This window comes from Salvelinus fontinalis, chromosome 13 (genome assembly GCF_029448725.1).
Source record: "Salvelinus fontinalis isolate EN_2023a chromosome 13, ASM2944872v1, whole genome shotgun sequence".
Taxonomy (NCBI): domain Eukaryota; kingdom Metazoa; phylum Chordata; class Actinopteri; order Salmoniformes; family Salmonidae; genus Salvelinus; species Salvelinus fontinalis.
Genome location: NC_074677.1, coordinates 52,045,696 through 52,065,145, shown reverse-complemented (window position 1 = coordinate 52,065,145; position 19,450 = coordinate 52,045,696). Strand labels below are relative to the sequence as shown.

At 43.6% G+C, this 19,450-nt stretch overlaps 1 protein-coding gene across 2 annotated transcripts in view; it reads left to right on the top strand.

The window, feature by feature from the left end:
* Nucleotides 1-8,466: 8,466 nt before the first annotated feature.
* Nucleotides 8,467-19,450, top strand: part of LOC129868957 (serine/threonine-protein kinase PAK 3) — a 55,733-nt gene continuing 44,749 nt past the window's right edge. For both annotated transcript variants that reach the window (XM_055943336.1, XM_055943335.1), the window contains exon 1: nucleotides 8,467-8,691. The gene's annotated coding sequence lies outside the window, so the exon portion shown is untranslated. The remainder of the gene's footprint in view (nucleotides 8,692-19,450) is intronic.

The following is a 19,450-nucleotide window of genomic DNA, read 5'->3' as shown; positions in this document are numbered from 1 at the left end:
TACAAAACGTTTGGAGCACCTTCCTAATATTGAGTTGCACCCCCTTTTGCCCTCAGAACAGCCTCAATTTGTCAGGGTATGGACTCTAGAAGGTGTCGAAAGCGTTCCACAGAGATGCTGGCCCATGTTGACTCCAATGCTTCCGACAGTTGTGTCAAGTTGGCTGGATGTTCTTTGGGTGGTGGACCTTTCTTGATGCACGCGGGAAACTGTTGAGCATGAAAAACCCAGTAGCTTTGCAGTTCTTGACACACTCAAACCAGTGTGCCTGGCACCTACTACCATACCCATTCAAAGGCACTTCAATTTTTTGCCTTGCTCATTTACCCTCTGAATGGCACACACACAATCCATGTCTCAATTGTCTCAAGGCTTAAAAACCCTTTCATCTACATTGTTTTGAAGTGGACTTAACTCAAGGCGGAATAAGATGGTTGTGGACGGAATTGCAGAATCTCCACATGAGACCTGGATGGAATCTGAGGACAAAGTGAGGGAAATGATCTCTGAGAAATTGAAGATGGGCCACAGGAAGATTGAGGTGGAGGTCACCCACAGGATTGGAAAATCCACCACTGGCCCAGGTGACAGGCCCAGGCCGATAGTGGTCAAGTTCCTGAGATTCAAGGACAAAGTAGCTGTTCTGGAAAGAGCCAAGAACTTGAGAGGAACGTATATGTTCCTCAACGAGGACTATCCTGAAGCTGTGCACCAGAAGAGGAAAGAACTTCTCCCAGCCATGAAAGCTGCCAGAGCGCGTGGGGACATTGCTTACATCCGCCATGACAGGCTCATCGTCCCCCCTCCCTCCCAAAAGCATGGAAGGGATGAGAGAGCCAAGCCTATGGGTTCATAGCTTCAACCCTGCAGCACACACACACACACACACACACACACACACACACACACACACACACACACACACACACACACACACACACACACACACACACACACACACACACACACACACACACACACACACACACACACACACACACCAATTGATTAATGGACTGCTGAATGTATATTTTTGTATCTTGCTTTGTTTGCTCTTTTCCATATCATGTCTATCTTTGATAAGCTACCCATGACAGGGCTGAAAATAGCCCATATTAATATATGTAGCCTTAGAAATGAGGTTAATGAAATCAATAACTTTATAACATCCGATATATTAGCCATTTCTGAGACTCACTTAGATACTTCATTTGATGATACAGAAGTAGCAATATATCTATAGAAGAGACAGAAATGCTTATGGGGGAGGTGTTGCTGTATACATTCAGAGCCATATCCCTGTAATGCTTAGAGAAGATCTTATGTCAAGTGTTATTGAAGTGTTGTGGTTGCAGGTTGCCTTGGTACATCTAAAGCCTTTTATTTTGGGGTGTTGCTATAGGCCACCAAGTGCAAACAGTCAGTATCTAAATAATGTGTGTGAAATTTTTGATAGTGTATGTGATGTAAACAGAGAGGTCTACTTTCTTGGGGACCTGAATATTGACTGGTTTTCATCAAGCTGTCCACTCAAGAGGAAGCTTCTTACTGTAACCAGTGCCTGTAATCTGGTTCAGTTTATTAATCAACTTACCAGGGTGTTTACAAACACTACAGGAACAAGATCATCCACATGTATCGATCAGATTTGTACTAATTCTGTAGAACATTGTTCTAAAACTGTATCCGTACCCATTGGATGCAGTGGTCACAATATAGTGGCTATATCCAGAAAAGTCAAAGTCCCAAAAGCTGGGCCTAAAATAGTGTATAAGAGATCGTTCAAATGATTTTGCTGTGACTCTTATGTGGATGATGTTAAAAATATTTGTTGGTCTGATGTCATTAATAAGTAGCATCCAGACGCTGCACTTGATGAATTTATGAAATTGCTTCTTCCAATTATTGATAAACATGCACCTGTTCAGAAACTGACTGTTAGAACTGTTAAGGCTCCGTGGATTGATGAGGAATTGAAAAACCTCCTTGAAAGAGATGGATCAAAAGGAGTGGAAAATAAGTCTGACGGCTGACTAAACTCAACAAAAAGAAGAAGAAACTGTATTATGAAGACAAGATCAATGATATAAAACTTTATAGTACTTTAAATTAAATTATGGGCAGAAAGACACATTCAACTCCATTCCATTGAATCAGATGGCTTATTCATCACAAAACCATTTGATGTTGGCAATTATTTTAATTATTACTTCATTGACAAAGTGGGCAAACTTAGGCAGGAAATGCCAACAACGAACAGAGCCATCGTGTTCCTGCGTTAGAAAAATTATGAAAGACAAGAATTGCAAGTTTGAATTTTGTAATGTTACTGTGGGAGAGATGGGAAAAGTTTTGTTATCAATCAATAATGACACACCTCCTGGCATTGACAGCTTAGATGGAAAGCTACTGAGGATGGTAGCTGACTCTATCTTGAATCTGAGCCTAGTCTTTGTCCTCAGGCCTGGAGGGAAGCCAAAGTCATTCTGCTACCCAAGAGTGGTTAAGCAACCTTTACTGGTTCTAACAGCAGACCTATAAGATTGCTGCCAGCTCTTAGCAAACTGCTGGAAAAAATTGTCTTTGACCAAATACAATGCTATTTCTCTGTAAACAAATGAACAACAGACTTTCAGCATTCTTATATAGAAGGGCACTCAACATGTACTGCACTGACACAAATGACTGATGATTGGTTGAAATAAATTGATAATAAGAAGATTGTGGGAGTTGTACTGTTAGATTTCTGTGCAGCCTTTGATATTATTGACCATAACCTGTTGTTGAGAAAACATATGTGTCATCAAATCAAATCAAATGTATTTATATAGCCCTTCTTACATCAGCTGATATCTCAAAGTGCTGTACAGAAACCCAGCCTAAAACCCCAAACAGCAAGCAATGCAGGTGTAGAAGCACGGTGGCTAGGAAAAACTCCTTAGTAAGGCCAAAACCTAGGAAGAAACCTAGAGAGGAACCAGGCTATGAGGGGTGGCTAGTCCTCTTCTGGCTGTGCCGGGTGGAGATTATAACAGAACATGGCCAAGATGTTCAAATGTTCATAAATTACCAGCATGGTCAAGTAATAATAATCACAGTAGTTGTCGAGGGTGCAACAGGTCAGCACCTCAGAAGTAAATGTCAGTTGGCTTTTCATAGCCGATCATTGAGAGTATCTCTACCACTCCTGCTGTCTCTAGAGAGTTGAAAACAGCAGGTCTGGGACAGGTAGCACGTCCGGTGAACAGGTCAGGGTTCCATAGCCGCAGGCAGAACAGTTGAAACTGGAGCAGCAGCACGGTCAGGTGGACTGGGGACAGCAAGGAGTCATCATGCCAGGTAGTCCTGAGGCATGGTCCTAGGGCTCATGTCCCCCGAGAGAGAGAAAGAAAGAAAGAAAGAAAGAGAGAAAGAGAGAATTAGAGAGAGCATACTTAAATTCACACAGGACACCGGATAAGACAGGAGAAATACTCCAGATATAACAGACTGACCCTAGCCCCCGACACATAAACTACTGCAGCATAAATACTGGAGGCTGAGACAGGAGGGGTCAGGGGACACTGTGGCCCCATCCGATGATACCCCCTGACAGGGCCAAACAGGCAGGATATGACCCCACCCACTTTGCCAAAGCACAGCCCCCACACCACTAGAGGGAAACTTCAAACACCAACTTACCATCCTGAGACAAGGCCGAGTATAGCCCACAAAGATCTCCACCACGTCACAACCCAAGGGGGGGCGCCAACCCAGACAGAAGACCACGTCAGTGACTCAATCCACTCAATTGTCATGGCTTTTCGACCTCTGCCATATCGTGGATTCAGAGCTATCTATCTAATAGAACTCAACGTTTAAAAAAAATGGAAGCTTCTCTAATGTCAAACATGTAAAGTGTGGTGTAACTCAGGGAAGCTCTCTAAGCCCTCTACTCTTTTCTATATTTACCAATGACCTGCCACTGGCATTAAACAAAGCATGTGTGTCCATGTATGCTGATGATTCAACCATATGCTGTATGCATCAGCAACCACAGCTAATAAAGTCACTGAAACCCTTAACAAAGAGTTACGGTCTGTTTTGGAATGGTTAGCCAGTAATAAACTGGTACAAATCATTCCTTACTGTACGTTCTACACCTCAGCTGAATCTGGTAGTGAATGGTGGGCTGTTGAACAAGTTGAGGAGAACAAATTACTTGGCGTTACCTTAGATTGTAAACTGTCATGGTCAAAACATGTAGATTCAATGGTTGTAAAGAAGGTGAGACGTCTGTCTGTAACAAAGAGATGCTCTGCTTTTTTGACACCACACTCCAAAAAGCAAGTCTTGCAGGCTTTAGTTTTGTCTTATCTTGATTATTGTCCAGTTGTGTGGTCAAGTGCTGCAACCTAGTTAAGCTGCAGCTGGCCCAGAACAGAGCAGCATGTCTTGCTCTTCATTGTAATCCGAGGGCTGATATAAATACTATGCATGCCAGTCTCTCTTGGTTAACAGTTGAGGAGAGACTGACTGCATCACTTCTTCTTATAAGAAAATCCCAAATTGTTTGCATAGTCAACTTAGACACACCACTGACACACATTTACCCCACCAGACATGCCACCGGGGGTCTTTTCACAGTCCCCAAATGCAGAACAAATTTACGAAAGCATACAATATTCTATAGAGACATTACTGCATGGAACTCTGTTCCATCTCATATTGCTCAAATAAACAGCAAACCTGGTTTCAATAAACAGATAAAGCAACACCTCACGGCACAATGCCTCTCCCCTATTTGACCTAGATAGTTTGTGTGTATGTATTGATATGTAGGCTACGTGTGCCTTTTTGTAATAAAAAAAATGGTATGTAGTTCTGTCCTTGAGCTGTTGTCTATTAGTGTTCAGTATTATGTCATGTTTCATGTTTTGTGTGGACCCCAGGAAGAGTAGCTGCTGCTTTTGCAACAGCTAATGGGGATCGGAAAAAAATACCAAATACCCCAAAAAAGGATCATAGCGTTCACATGGATTCACCTGCTCAGTCTTTGTCATGGAAAGGTGTTGGTCATGTTTTGTACATTCTGTTTATTTGGCAGAATAATGCTGAATCAGTTCGATCAGGGCTGCATTGGAATCATTTAGTCATAATGGGAAATCAGGTGAAAGGGCTGTGTCTGTGTCTGTGGAGGAACACGGGATTCAGTGTGTGTCCATCTGTAACACACAGTGCTTTGAGGGGGTCATCAGTCTTGCTGAAGGTCACCCAATTCTCTTTAGTCTCACATTCGGTCACTCCTGTCAAAGATGGGAAGAGGAAATAGGTTTGGTTTGAGTCACGACATCTCAGATAAATGTGATGTGAACAGTACAGAATGTGTCATACACAACTAAGAAATATAAAATGCGTGTGTTAGTTTTTTGTGTGTAATGATGTTATATGCTGCATATTTGGGTGACTGTCTTTCCCAGCACCAGGGGAGATGGTGTGATGTGCTGATAATTAGCTGTCAGTGTAGTGGTCTCATTCTCTGTAATGTGCCATGTTTTCACTGTTAGAGTAAAGAAGAGTCCTCATTTTGGGCACAGTGAGTTTTAGACCCATGATACTTAGATAGAAATAGTTTTAGCACTTATTTTTTGGTAGCAAACACATTCCCCAGAGCACGATATGAACAATTCATTCTTGTTCTAGTCTAATTTCATCAGAGAAAACTCTTATTTTGTCTCCATGCTGTCTGCTGCTGAAGAACACCTGTGTCGTCTTTCATGGAATCAAGCCTGGAACTGTCTCGTCACCAACCATCTCTCCAAGGTACCCAACTCCCCATACCACATACCATACTCTTTCCCCTATAGACTTAACCCTCTCTTAGACTGTAAGTCAGTTAACCACATCTCACTTTTTGGAAAAACGGTTTGGTCAAGACAATTGTAATGCACCGCAGTACTGTCTGTCTGTCCATCTGTCCGTCCGCCCACCCGTCCGTCCGTCCGTCCGTCTGTCTTTACTACAGAGGCAGTGCTGGGTTTGGTTACAGCTGGCTATAGGAGGTGACCATGTGGACAGAGGGTGATGAGAGCTTAATAATTGAATCAATGAGAGAACCATTACTTTGGTTTCAGGCAGAACCAACTGAGTGGGACTCCTGCATATACCCTAATGAAAGTATGTTTTGCTGTGTCTCAGTGTAATTTCTCTGGGAGTTGGATTGATTGATTGTATCAATGTTATCATAATTCACAAGGGCGGTACAGTTCACATCTGTCACGTTCTGACCTTGGTTCTTTTGTATTTTCTTTGTTTTAATATGGTCAGGGCGTGAGTTGGGTGGGCTATCTATGTTTGTGTTTCTATGTTGGGTTTTTGTTTGGCCTGATATGGTTCTCAATCAGAGGCAGGTGTTAGTCATTGTCTCTGATTGGGAACCATATTTAGGTAGCCTGTTTTCTGTTGTGTTTTGTGGGTGGTTGTCTTCCGTGTCTGTGTGTTCCACACGGAACTGTTTCGGTTTTCGTTCGTTCAATTTATTGTTTTGTATTTCAGTGTTCAATTTGCTCTATTAAAGATTCATCATGAACACTTACCACGCTGTGCTTTGGTCCTCCTCTCTTTCTCCCAACGAAGATCGTTACAACATCAATAGCCCCTGTCGCAACTGTATACGTGTGAACAGAAATGCATAGTGGATGGGAGTTTCAGATGTGTAGTTTAAGTTTGATCATTTTAAAATAACCTTAGTTGAGACTGTACGGAGACAGACTAAATCCCCTTCATCTCTCTGCATCAGTGCACTAAAATAAGTGTCTGAATGTTACTGTTAAATATAAATCAAACATGGGGTCTGGTATTTTCTCTCTGCTGCTTAGACTAATCAGCTCTGTTTTTAGTCTTTCTAAATACTGTAGCTCGTTGTAAAACAGAACATAGTCAGTTAGTTTATTATTAGGTAGCAGCCTAACCAGGATATAAGCGATGCAAATGATGTCACCGGGGTTTTCACTATGTCTATGTGTCTCATTGTTGTCAGGATGATTGGGCTTATTCTCCAAAGACAGCTCTCAGCTAGTTGACTTAATTGTCTATGGAAATCAATCGCCGAAGCCATAGAAAAAAAGCAGACTTTGAAAATACACTTCCTTCTCAATATCTATATTTAGAATCAATTTTTGTAGGTATGGATTTAGTCTGCTGCAGCTTATGTGTGATGTCAGTTATATTCCAATCATGTGATGCCAAACATAAACCTCAGCCTATTTTACCATGTTGTTGTTGTTTTGTATAATAAATCCTCAAAATCCTCATTCGTATAATTAAACCCATACTTTCTGGAATTCTGATTCCCTCTGAGATTCTGATATTTCACAAAATCATAATTTCTCCTCCACGCCCACAATGATCAATATAAATGATAAGGCCATCATGGAGATATGCTCTATTATGTCACACTAGAGGAAGTTTCCATAAGGCATCAGAAGGAAGAGGGGTTCTCCTCAAGGGCTCTGTCCTCCATTTGAGTGAACACTGTCACAGAACAGCCATATTATTCTTCAATGAGGAATCGACGTTACACGGGTTGTCACGACAACCAGCTGTGATTCAGAGTGCCTGAGATAGGTCTCCACCTCCAGCAAGAAGCACTAGCCTTGAGATCTTAGCAGATGCTGAGCCAGCCAGCCAATCACAGGTGAGCAAGGGGAAAAAGATGACATCATAGGCAAATTAGGGCAAATGGAGTGAGTCTGTGGTTTGTCATCACCGCCCATCCAGGAAGTCAGAGAGAGAGAAATTATTATCTTCCTAATTATTATGTAATTATTACCTGCTTCACTTGCTTTGGCAATGTTAACATATGTTTTCCATGCCAATAAAGCGCCTTGAATTGAATGGAATTGATAAATAGCATCTATCAGAGACTGGTGAGGCTGCAAAGAGAGAAAGCACAGTCTACATTAGCTGCCTTCCTCTGTCTGGGGGACAACTACAGTCCACTGTGGTTGTAGACCATAAGACTGGCAGGTTCCAGGAACTGTAAGGGAACTGTAAATCAAATAGTCAACACATTTATGCAGCACAATATTGATAGCATTTAAACGAAACCTGATATTGTGAAACTATTTCCAACTGAGTGTTAATCGATGCAGGTCTAATTCTTGCCGTAAGAAATAACACAGAAATAATTGTGAAGGTATACAGGTATTGTTACTGTATGTCTATATGTAATGTGCACAGTTCTGGGAAGTAGCACATGTAAATAAAGTTAGAACTAGCAAAATAAGGAGGAAAATGTTTCAGCCATTCAGACTTGAGAGTGGTAGATAAAAAGAGATAGCTATTGAAATATAATCCACCCTTCCTCCTGTCTCTCGCTGAGCTAGTTTGGTCTGTGAAACAAAATACCAACTGTGTCTGCCTCTCTCTCTCTGCCTCCTCCCCCAGAGCTGCTGCCTTCATTAATATGCCACCTCCCAGCCAATGGACTGAGCAAGGCGGATGACATCATGAGCTAGGGAACAGTGAGCAGCCAGTGAAGCGTCCAGCCTGCCGAACAAGACTGAGTTTAGGGTCAGGAACCGGTCTGACAAGAGAATGGCAATCCTGCCTGTTAACTGTCAATAGGACTATACAGTTAAGGATGAACCTACCAGAACACTGGATCCAAAGGCGACACACCGAACAAGAGAATGTCAAGACATATTTCAGGTAATCCCTTGTCTGTGAATGCGATAGGATATGTGGATATGAGAGGGAGGTTGGCTGTGCATGTGGGGAGTGCTTTGTAGCCTTATTTCCTTCATCCCTGCATTCTGCCTTGCTGGAGAGGAGGAGGAGGAGAAGGCAGCTGTGTTTATCTACGTTGTGTCTTATCACAGAGAGAGAGGAAATGGATGCCTGCATCTGTGTGGATTGGCTTTCAATGCCATTACTGGCCAGCTCAATGTTATCAACCCGCCATCCCCTCCCTCCTTTCCTGGATTTTATGGACCCCTCCACCCTTGTGTTTCCAAAAAAGCATCTTTGTTGATGTGAGAGCCTGAATCGGTGGCGTTTGTTAGAGCCGTGTGTGTGTGTGTGTGTGTGTGTGTGTGTGTGTGTGTGTGTGTGTGTGTGTGTGTGTGTGTGTGTGTGTGTGTGTGTGTGTGTGTGTGTGTGTGTGTGTGTGTGTGTGTGTGTGTGTGTGTGTGTGTGTGTGTGTGTGTGTGTGTGTGTGTGTGTGCGTGCCAGCCCTGTAGCAAAGCAGCAGCTGCAGTGGCAACACGGTAACAAAAAGAGGAAATGCTATTTTGGGTGCTAAGGTGCAAGGCTGTTCGAGGCTGTTCGAGGCTGTGCGAGGCTGGCGGATGGATCTGAGCAGTAGATGCTGTGGATGGGGATGGGGAGTGATGGATGGTTATTATGTGCAAAGGGATGGCCCTTTGTTATCTCTGGGCTGTTGCCTCTGGCCCCACTGTTTCAGAGAGGTTTTTTGTTGTTGAGATGATTGATTTTTTTTCCTCTTTCCACACATAGACACAGAGAGCTCTGTCTGTCTCCTGCTTTAAACATGTATGTGTGGAGTTCTTTCATGGCGGCCCTGCCGGCTGTGGTGACACAGGGAGATATACAGCGTCTGGTCACCTGACAGCGATGGGGATGGGGGCGGGGGGCTGCTCCTGTGGGAGCTGAGCGATCCTGCCTCAGTGAGGGAGGGAGTGGGATTGGGTCAGTCAGTCATCTATCCATTCTATCCATCACAATCGGCTGCTGTTCATTTACACGCTGGTGTCAGGGCAGGATAGGAGTAGGGCTGAGAGGACGGGTGAGAGATTCCACGTCTTCCTGGACACACAGTCATCCCCGTGTTTGTGTGAAGCACAACCTTCTGGGAAAGCTGTTCTCTTTTAAAAAAGGACGCTGGGAACGCATCTGGGTGACAGTGGAGTAAGGAAGAGGAGGAAGTGGGAATGAGTGCTAATCCATGTGTGTGTGTGTGTGTGTGTGTGTGTGTGTGTGTGTGTGTGTGTGTGTGTGTGTGTGTGTGTGTGTGTGTGTGTGTGTGTGTGTGTGTGTGTGTGCGTGCGCGTGCGCGTGCGCGTGTTCGCGCGAGCGCGCGTGCGCGTGCGCGTGCGCGCGTGTGTGTGTGTGTGTGTGTGTGTGTGTGTGTGTGTGTGTGTGTGTTGGGCTGTAGTGTTGATGCAGACATCAGGAGTGTTACATCTATTCAATATCCACCCGAACACCTGCTCCATCTCTCTCTGCTCCTCACTGACAACAATTACACAGAGCTAGCACAAACCTCTAGCTCTCACATACCCTCATTGTTGCTATCAGCACGTGGCCCATAAAATCAGGAACCACTTCAGCTTTTAAGAGGAGCTCTTATTTTTTTGTGTGTGTGAAAGTTCTCTCATCGCAAGTCAACAAGTAAACATAGATCCAGCGGGCCATTCTAATTCCCTCTTTCTTTAACCTGTTCATGTGGAGCCATATAAACACTATGATTAGACCAGCTGTTTATCTACAGTGTTATCTATTGAAACTGAAGACCTCTTGTCACAGTCATCCTTAGGTGGTTGCTGGGTGACAGAGAGAGTGACAGAGAGAGTGACAGACAGACAGACAGACAGACAGACAGACAGACAGACAGACAGACAGACAGACTTATCTCACTCTGCATCTCCCATTCACTGAACCTTCTTCCAGCCTGGACAACAATAGAGACTAAACAAAATATACACAAAGCAAACGTTTAACTGAATAATTTTCAGCTAGCCGTATGTGATTCGTAATAATCTAGCTAGCTAGCTAGTTAAACAGGCAAAAATGACCTAAAACTAATGTTATGCAAGGTAGATGTCAATTCTTCATGGGTAGCTAGCTAGCTAACTGTCAAAGCTAGCCAGTTAGCCCTATTGACTTACTATGGCTTGCGATCTACGCTCACTACAGTGGGTATTGTAGGCAGTAAAACATGCCGAAATTAACACAGCATGTATTTATTACCTTATCAAGATAAAATATTGTAGTCAGGCAACCTATGACGTGAATGAGAATCATTTAATTCCGAAGTCAAAGTTTATTTTCTCTCGCTTCAGCTCAAATAATGGCTACCATTGATTTCAAGAAATGTAGCGTCATTTGTTTTTACCTGGTTGCGTCATTTGTCCGTGCATACTTTCCGGTAAAACTTCTGTTGATGCATGCTTAAAAATATGTACAAGCGGAGTACACGTTCGCATACCTTGATTTGGACTCGCACTCTGACCCTCCCGTGCTCCAATTTGTGTGCTCAGAGCACAGTAGTATGTATTTTGAGAAACTCCCACAGTGTCTGATCCCAGGGAAATGCTGTAAATTACGTATGTATTAGTATTTTGAAAGATGAGACGTTGATGATTATAATAAATGCCGTTTTGATGTCATACAAGTAAGCCAAACACTTGTGAGTCTAAATGAGCATTTCACATTTTCATATGTAATATAGTGTCAACGTTTATGATCACTATGTTTGACGTACAGTTACAAGATGACATGGCGTCATACCCTGGGATGTCCTGACCAGAATGAGACCGTTTGTTGTATTGTGAAGAAAATTTGCCATGGAACAAGCATCGGAATGCACTTATGACTCCATTCTATGCACACCAAAATTACAATCTGCTCCCCTGATTTGCCTTGTGAAAGCCTAACAATGTAAGATCATATTTTATCATTTAGCTAGTCATGTTGGCAATAGATCACGATTTCAAATTATGCCCATCTGACCCAGATTGCGAATTATAATGGACCGTTTTTGGATTAAATAAACAACAATAGTAATTGTGTAAAGGCAGGGATGTAGTGTTGTGTTCCAAACAAAACAACTGCACGTGTGCTTGCTGTAGTTCCTGAACGGCACAGCTAGGAGAGCTCAAAAAAGCACCTTATAGTTGCTGACTCTTCTTTGAGTTATAAAAGTGAATTGGAATTACTTAGGAACTGTGCACACCATCATAAATTGTTCTGAAATCGTGTCTGTAGTTAGTGACAGATACAATTAGCATTCCTGAAACCTTATTTTGTTGAAATATATTTGGATCTCTGACAAATTAAGCTTTTTGATTGCACCCAAATTGTCCGTTTTAATTTATAGGATTCAGATAATATTCAATAAATATAGTACCCAACATCCTATTTGGACTTAACTTCTTCCTACCAATGAGTAAGACATGAGGAATCCCCCCCAAAAATGTCAAAAGCCACCCACTTACCCCTAACACCCCATGCCAATCCCACCCCAACAACCAGTATATAGTATCAGTTCTCTATATTTGACAATCAGTATGAAGCTGTGGCTTGGAGTATGGCTTCTCCATACTATGTCATGTATTCCTTGTGAATCTGGTGATGTTTTTTCGCTTGCATTATTTGCCATATAGTGTGAACGTACCAGGTATTGACCACTAAATGCAGCTGTTCCTACTATACCGCCACAATATTTGATCCATCGTGCTGGTCTCTTGTCTTTATTAAATAGATCACAACATTTCCTTTGCAACCTTGGGTAGAAAAACAATAGATTTGTCTCATCATAAAAATAAATGGTATGGTCCTCCTCACAAGTCAAGCCAGTCCTCCATGAAATGACATGGAACGTTTCACAAGCTCTAGTATGTCAATGCTTTATATTTTACCCTAGTGTGAATAAATCAAAAAGCCATGGCTAATAATAATTTGTTCGACTGGTGTAGATCTGCATAATCATGCAAGAGCATGGCTTTCCTTTGCAGAGTAGAAGGATAAACAGTGATGAGGGGAGACTTTGTGTGTGTGTGCACATGTGTGCACGTGTGTGACAGTGAGGGCTGTCATTATTGAAGAGTAGGACTGTGCGTGGTGCTGCTGAGGCTTATCTCCACAGGAGGGAGGCTGTGTAAACGGGGGCTTGATGAGGAGCTGGATGTAGAGGAGTCCACTGACAGTTTCTGCTTTGTGCTCAAGCCCAGGCTAGTGATCACTGAGCAGCCGTGACTATCTCCATCCAAATAAACACAACTTCTCCTGACACTAGAATAACAAGGCCCAGTGTTGCAGCTGTACAAAAAGGTCCACTCTCTGGCTCAGGATGCAACACCTGTGACTGGATAAGGAGGTTGCAGGACACCTGTGATTGGATGAGGAGGTTGCAGGACAAAAATGGTGGTGGTTAACCTCCTGGAGGCAGAAGAGAGGAGACTGGCTGTTCACCTCACTTCCCCCGTGCAGCTCAATGTGTCTCACCTTCATTGACCCCTCACACCTCCAGGCCTGACTGAACACATTAACCACATACTGTATGCTCCTCGTGACTTAAGACACAATTAATTCAGTAGTCTCTCGGACCAACCGAGGCAACCAGATTTAGATCAGAACATATCAAATTGTTTAGGTCAGTTATACGAGTGAAATAAGAGATGAGATCAGAATAGGAGCCGTGTGTATATTAGCCTGCACTAGTCTATTCATAAACAAACAACAAGCTTGTCCGACCTAGCCTACTGGTTGGCTGTGGCCTGGCTGCTTGTCCAATCAGGATTGTGTTGTGTGTGTGTGTGCTGTATAGCGCTGTGTTCAGTTTGCTGTGCTACCTCAGGACAGGACAGTATGGGGGTTGGTTGGTGAATGTAACCCAACACATGGGGCTTCTCTTACATCACCTCAGCCAACTGCTAACAAAAGCTCCAGAAGACCCAGCGCCTTGTCTCTGCCTGCTGCCTGTCAGCTGGCCATCTGAAATGTGATATTACATACAAATAGGCCTACAACCGTCTGCTTAGGATAGTAACGTAAAGCCTTATACCACTCTGGTGCTGACGACTGTTGGGTAGTGGGCAATGTGCTGTGCCAGAGTGGAGTAGGTTAGTAACGCTTTGGGCAGAGTGTAGTAGTGAAATGGCCGAGTCTTAAGAAGTGTGCTGTGCTCCAGTGTTGTAGTGTGTGGAGCTGTAGTGTTGTGGTGCTAGGTGATATCAGGGCCATGGTCTGTGTACTGGATTAACATGGAGGATTGAGAGCCATCTGGCCATTTTGCCTGAGAGAGGTGGGGGTGGAGGGAGGGTGTAGGAGGCACACTCGCACACTGACACATTGACCCCCCCCCCCCCATCTTCATGCTCTCTGTCTGTTGCTGGTTGTTGGTGTGTGTTCACGTGCATGTGTGGGTGTGTCTGTGGTTTGTTGTACATTCATCTACAGTACCTACCTGCCACCCCTCATTGTGTCATGCAAACATAGACTGTAGACACTATGGTGTCTTTGAGGACAGGGCATGTTCAGTAAAGATCAGTCATCGGCCGCCATGGGAACCTGTGCAGCTTTAACCAATATCACATTTTACTAGACCACATCGGCCACACTGTGGTCAGACTACAAGCCTGCGAGGAGAGGACCGTTTGCATAGCACCTCACAGATGTAACCATGCCACCATCAGACTACTAGCTAACCATGCTATTCCAAAACCTCCCTTTTCATTTCAAAATCTACAATGATTGTTTCCTCTCATCGTGGTATTACGGGGAGGACTGGTAGCAGAGAAAAGTGGTGCTGGCCAATGACAGTATGGGGTTAATGAAGGATCGGCCCCAATCTGTTCCTGTACTACAGCAGGCCAGGCTGCGCATGTCTGTCTGATCCCGATGACTGACTAACTGACTACGATGGCTTATATGACGAGAGAGGGAAAGACTCCCATTAGCTTTAGGTCCACTCCACAAGACCTACTTTCATCCACCGACTGCCATTCCATGTGATTCTAAATACTACTAGCACTAATAATAGACACAGCAACACAACACATAGCACTCAAAATACCACAACGGTACTACTTTTAGGGTAACTTCTGTTACTAATACTGACATGACACATATTAACACTTCATTCAATTAAAATGTGACGTTTCTAAACCGTAGCTAGCTGGTTGGTTAAGTTAGCGATAATCAACGAGAGGCTACGCGTTCTATGGAAAATAATGAACGGCGTGGACCACAACGCGCCAGCGGAGTGGAACTGACATTACGCTGAGTTGCATTAGCTGAGTTGCATTATTGTTCAGAGAACGCATAGAGCCCCGAGTTGATTATCCCTTTTATACCATGGCTATAATTGAACACATTTGCCACTAGGAATGTGTTCATTTGCCAGGAGAAATGTTCAACATCCACTGAAGTAGCAAGCAATTTTAATATAGCTACAGTAGTTGCCTTGGTAACCAAACAAACAGACTTGTTAGATTAGCTAGCTAACCAAACCATCAACCCTAGCTTGCTATTATGAGAATCTACTTCAACAATACCAATAATGTTTTCAATTCGACTTTTGCCTTAAAAAGCAGCTCAAAGAAAACATGTAAGAATTAACTATAGCCATTGAATTCTACTGTGCCGATATACCGTGCATTATAGCAAAATAATGCACACTCTAGAATGCCCTTCAAACCAATCAGAAACTATTATTTAGCAGCGGATAGAAAATCAAGTCATGGCACTGGCAAATGTCAAGACCGTTTACTCACGAACAAGTTACACCAGGTTCATATTTAATCCATTTGGCATATGATTATCTCTTTGTAATCCCAACATGAGACGAACACAACCACATGATCACTCATAAAAATCCATTAGGATAGTGCATGCAAATGTGAAGAGTGTATCCGGGACATACTGTATGTATTCATATTAAAAAATGTAATATTCTCACTTTATGGTCCTCTGTAGCTCAGTTGGTAGAGCATGGTGTTTGGAACGCCAGGATAGTAGGTAAAAAAATATAGGAACCTTACCGCTAGCCATGATTGGCTGAGATAATGTATTAGCTTTACATGCCATGTAGCATGCTTCTGTCTATAACATGAGCTGGTAAGTATGTGTGGATAATCCTGTCTACCGCGCCTTTTTTTGAAAGATATCATGAAGAACTGAAAAAGGTTTGGCTACTGCTCTCAACATTGCTGCCCTGAAGTTAATAATGCTATCGACAAAGCTCAGTGGGAAAACGTTGTGATGGACTACTTTCTGAAGGATGATCGTGCCATGCTGACTCTCTCTGACTGAAAATGAATCAAAGAGGAAATCCCTGATTTAGGTAAAAACATTTTCATTGAACCAGACATTGTTAGGGAAAAAAACGGTGTCGTCATTAAAGAAGTTGACCAAGTTTTGAAATCAGTGGAATGCCCAGTGGAAGCAGAGAGGTGAATGCCAAATGCGGATAGAGTTCTAAAAGAGAACACAGAAAGAAGACTACTGTATAAAACACCTTTATCCGGATAACATCTTCAAACTAAGGGCAACCATGGCATCCATGACATAGGGAGAAGCGTTCATCCATATATATGAGTAAGAGTATAGCTACATTTTCAGATGTTATAGTTTCTAATTTTGTCAGAAAGTCGTTTCCATTGCAAGTTAAAGCATACTGATAGCTCGCTCGCTAGCTAACTTCAGCTTGTGGCTCTTTAGCTAATGTAACTGTATCCTGTGCATGTGACAAATACACTTTAGATTTTATGTGTGTTTACCAGAGATGTTAATGTGAAGAACAACATGACCTGCACCAAAGTCAGATTAGGATATAGGCCAAGGACTAGATCAAGTAAATTTTTACTACTACTTTTTGCTAGTATTTTAGATAATTTTTGTCTTGAAATCTTTGGTTGTTTACTACACTGTGAATCCTTAAAGAGATGGGTGGGGCTAAGGCTTAAGAGGGTGTGAATGATGCTGAATGTGTGTAAACAAAGAAGAGCTCTCCATTAGGTGTACCAAAACATTCACATGCCATTTTCTCAAAGTTTATTAACTTTCAAAGCATAATTACTTTCTCATTGTTCCTCAACTGCAGTGTATGATATACCATTTTCTAGCTTAGAATCTCTACTTTTATCCAATGTAAAAAACACAATTTCAAATTTTGCTACATAGGACCGAATCCAGGTAGTAGGTCACATATTAGATTGACGGTCATTTACCAGCATTTCGAATTAGAAATTCAACTTTACTGAATTGGCTGGGCTCCTAGTCAGACTCAGGAGGCATGAATATCATCTACCACTTCCGAGTATATTACTCGCTAACACTCAGTCCCTGGAAAATAAAGTAGACGAGCTCAGGGCGAGGATCACCTTCCAGAGAGACACCAGGGACTGTAACATACTATTTTTTCACGGAATCATGGCTCTCTCCAGATTTACTGTTCCCGTCCATTCAGCCAGTGGGGTTCACCGTCCATCGCGTGGACAGGATGAAAGAACTCTACAGGGGAAAGGTGGAGGTGTATGTTGCATGATTAACTACTCATGGTGTGATCGTGATAGCGTACAGAAATTCTAGTTATTTTGTTCTCCCGATCTGGAATAGCTCACCATCAAATGCACCCTCCAGGTGTCAGTACGAAGCCGAGGAAGTTTATCGAGCTACATGGAAGGCACTCTTTTCAGTCTTCACATGAAGGTTATGGTCAGGGAGCTGTTGAAGAACCTTTTGCACGTGCTGTATGTGTTCCTTCAGGGAGTGGGAGAAAATCAGGATGTCATCAGTGTAGACGATGAGAAAGCAGTTGAACATATCCTGGAAAACATTGTTCATAAAGGATTGGAAGATGGCGGGGGCATTGGTAAGGCATGACCAGGTATTCGTAGTGCCCTCGGGTGGTGATGCGGACAAGTTATATGTATTTCGCAGGTCGAGTTTAGTATAGATGTTGGCGCGGCCCATTTGTTCAAGGGTTGCTGGAATCAGAGGAAGAGGGAAACGGTTTGTGACCGTGACGTCATTCAGGGAACGGTAATCAATACATGGACGAAGACCACCATCCTTTTTTCCAATGAAGAAGAAGCTGGACGCAGCCGGGGAAGAAGGACAAATGAAACCGTTTGAGTGATTCATCAATGTAGTTCTCCATTGCCTCATTTTCCATGATAGATAGGGCTAAACACAGCCCTTCGGTGGGGACACTCCAGGGAGTAAGTCAATAGCACAGTCTCCTGGGCGATGTGGTGGCAGAGTGGAGGCCTTGATATTGCTGAAGACATTGTTGTACTGGGTGTATTCAGATGGTATGGTGGGTGGCACTGCTGAGTCCTCAATGGTGGTGGCTCTGCAGGTAGGCTGAGACAACTGGAGAAGCAGGTAGAGGACCAGGACATTAGTTCACCTTGTTGCCACGAGATGGCAGGGTCGTGACGACAAAGCCAGGGGTGTCCGAGGGTGAGTGGCTGTTTGGGGGATGAGAGTTCCATGAGTGAATGGTTTTGGTGTGGAAAACTCCAATCTGGAGGGTGACGCTCTGTGTCAGGTGCGTGATAAAGCCTGTGCCCAATGGCTGCCAGTCCAGGGTGTTAACCCTTAAGGGAGGGGTGACAGGTGTTAGATCATTGTCAAGCTCTTGTACTAGCTGGTGATCGATAAAATGACCTGCTGCTCCTGAATCTATCAAGCCTTCTATGTACTTGGTAACCCCCTTCACAGTTATCAATACTGGGACGGAGAATTGCTTCTGGGAGATATTTATAAATAAGGACACGCACCTGCATGGCAGCGGGGGGACCTTTCTCATCTCTCCGTGGGTGACGAACAGGGCAATGGCTGAGTAGATGATCTTTCCCTCCACAATATAGGCAGACCCCTTCTTGGATCTGCTTTTGACGTTCGATACACGGGAGAAGAGCATGGCCCAACTGCATGGGCTCAGGAAGACTCGGACAGGATGACGGAGTCATGGAAAGAGAAGGTTTCAGGTTCCTGGGTGGCAGAGTTCTTTGGTGATGAGGTGGTCGATGGAGATGGACATATGAATGTATTGATTTAAATCCTGAAGGTCACCTCTACAGGCCAGCTCCGGCTGAAGTTCCCTGTTGAGCCCTCTTCGATAGACGGTAAGTAAAGCAGCCTCATTCTATCCACTCCTTGCAGCCATGTTGAGGAACTCAAGGGCATACTCGGCAGCTGAATTACGAGGAGGTCTCCTATAGGACGACCAAAGGGGGAGTGATCGAATACCTCTTTGAAGAGGGTGTGGAAATGGGTCTCGGATCCGAGTTCTGTGCTGTTGGCAGTCTAGATGGCGTTGGCCCAATCCAGGGCTTTGCCTGTGAGTAGAGACACAACAAAATCCACCCTGCTCTTGTCGGTGGCGTAGTTAGTAGTAGTTAGTGGGGTTGTGCTCAATGTATTTGCTGCATTGCATCAGAAATCTCTGACATTTCCCAGGTGAACCGTCATATTTTCCAGGCATGAGTATGAATGAAGGAGGGCTATGAGTTACAATACTGGCATCGGCAGAGTAGGGATAGGCTGGCAGAAAAGCTCCATAAGCTCCTCTTGCTGGGTTAGGCGCCGCTGTAGCTTCGCTGAATCCATTCCATTATTGGGTGAGGTACTGAACTGAAAACTCAGGGAGAACTGAACACTCAGGGAGACTGAACACTCAGGGAGAAAAAGGTGTAGATTCACGCGCATAGCGCGGCAG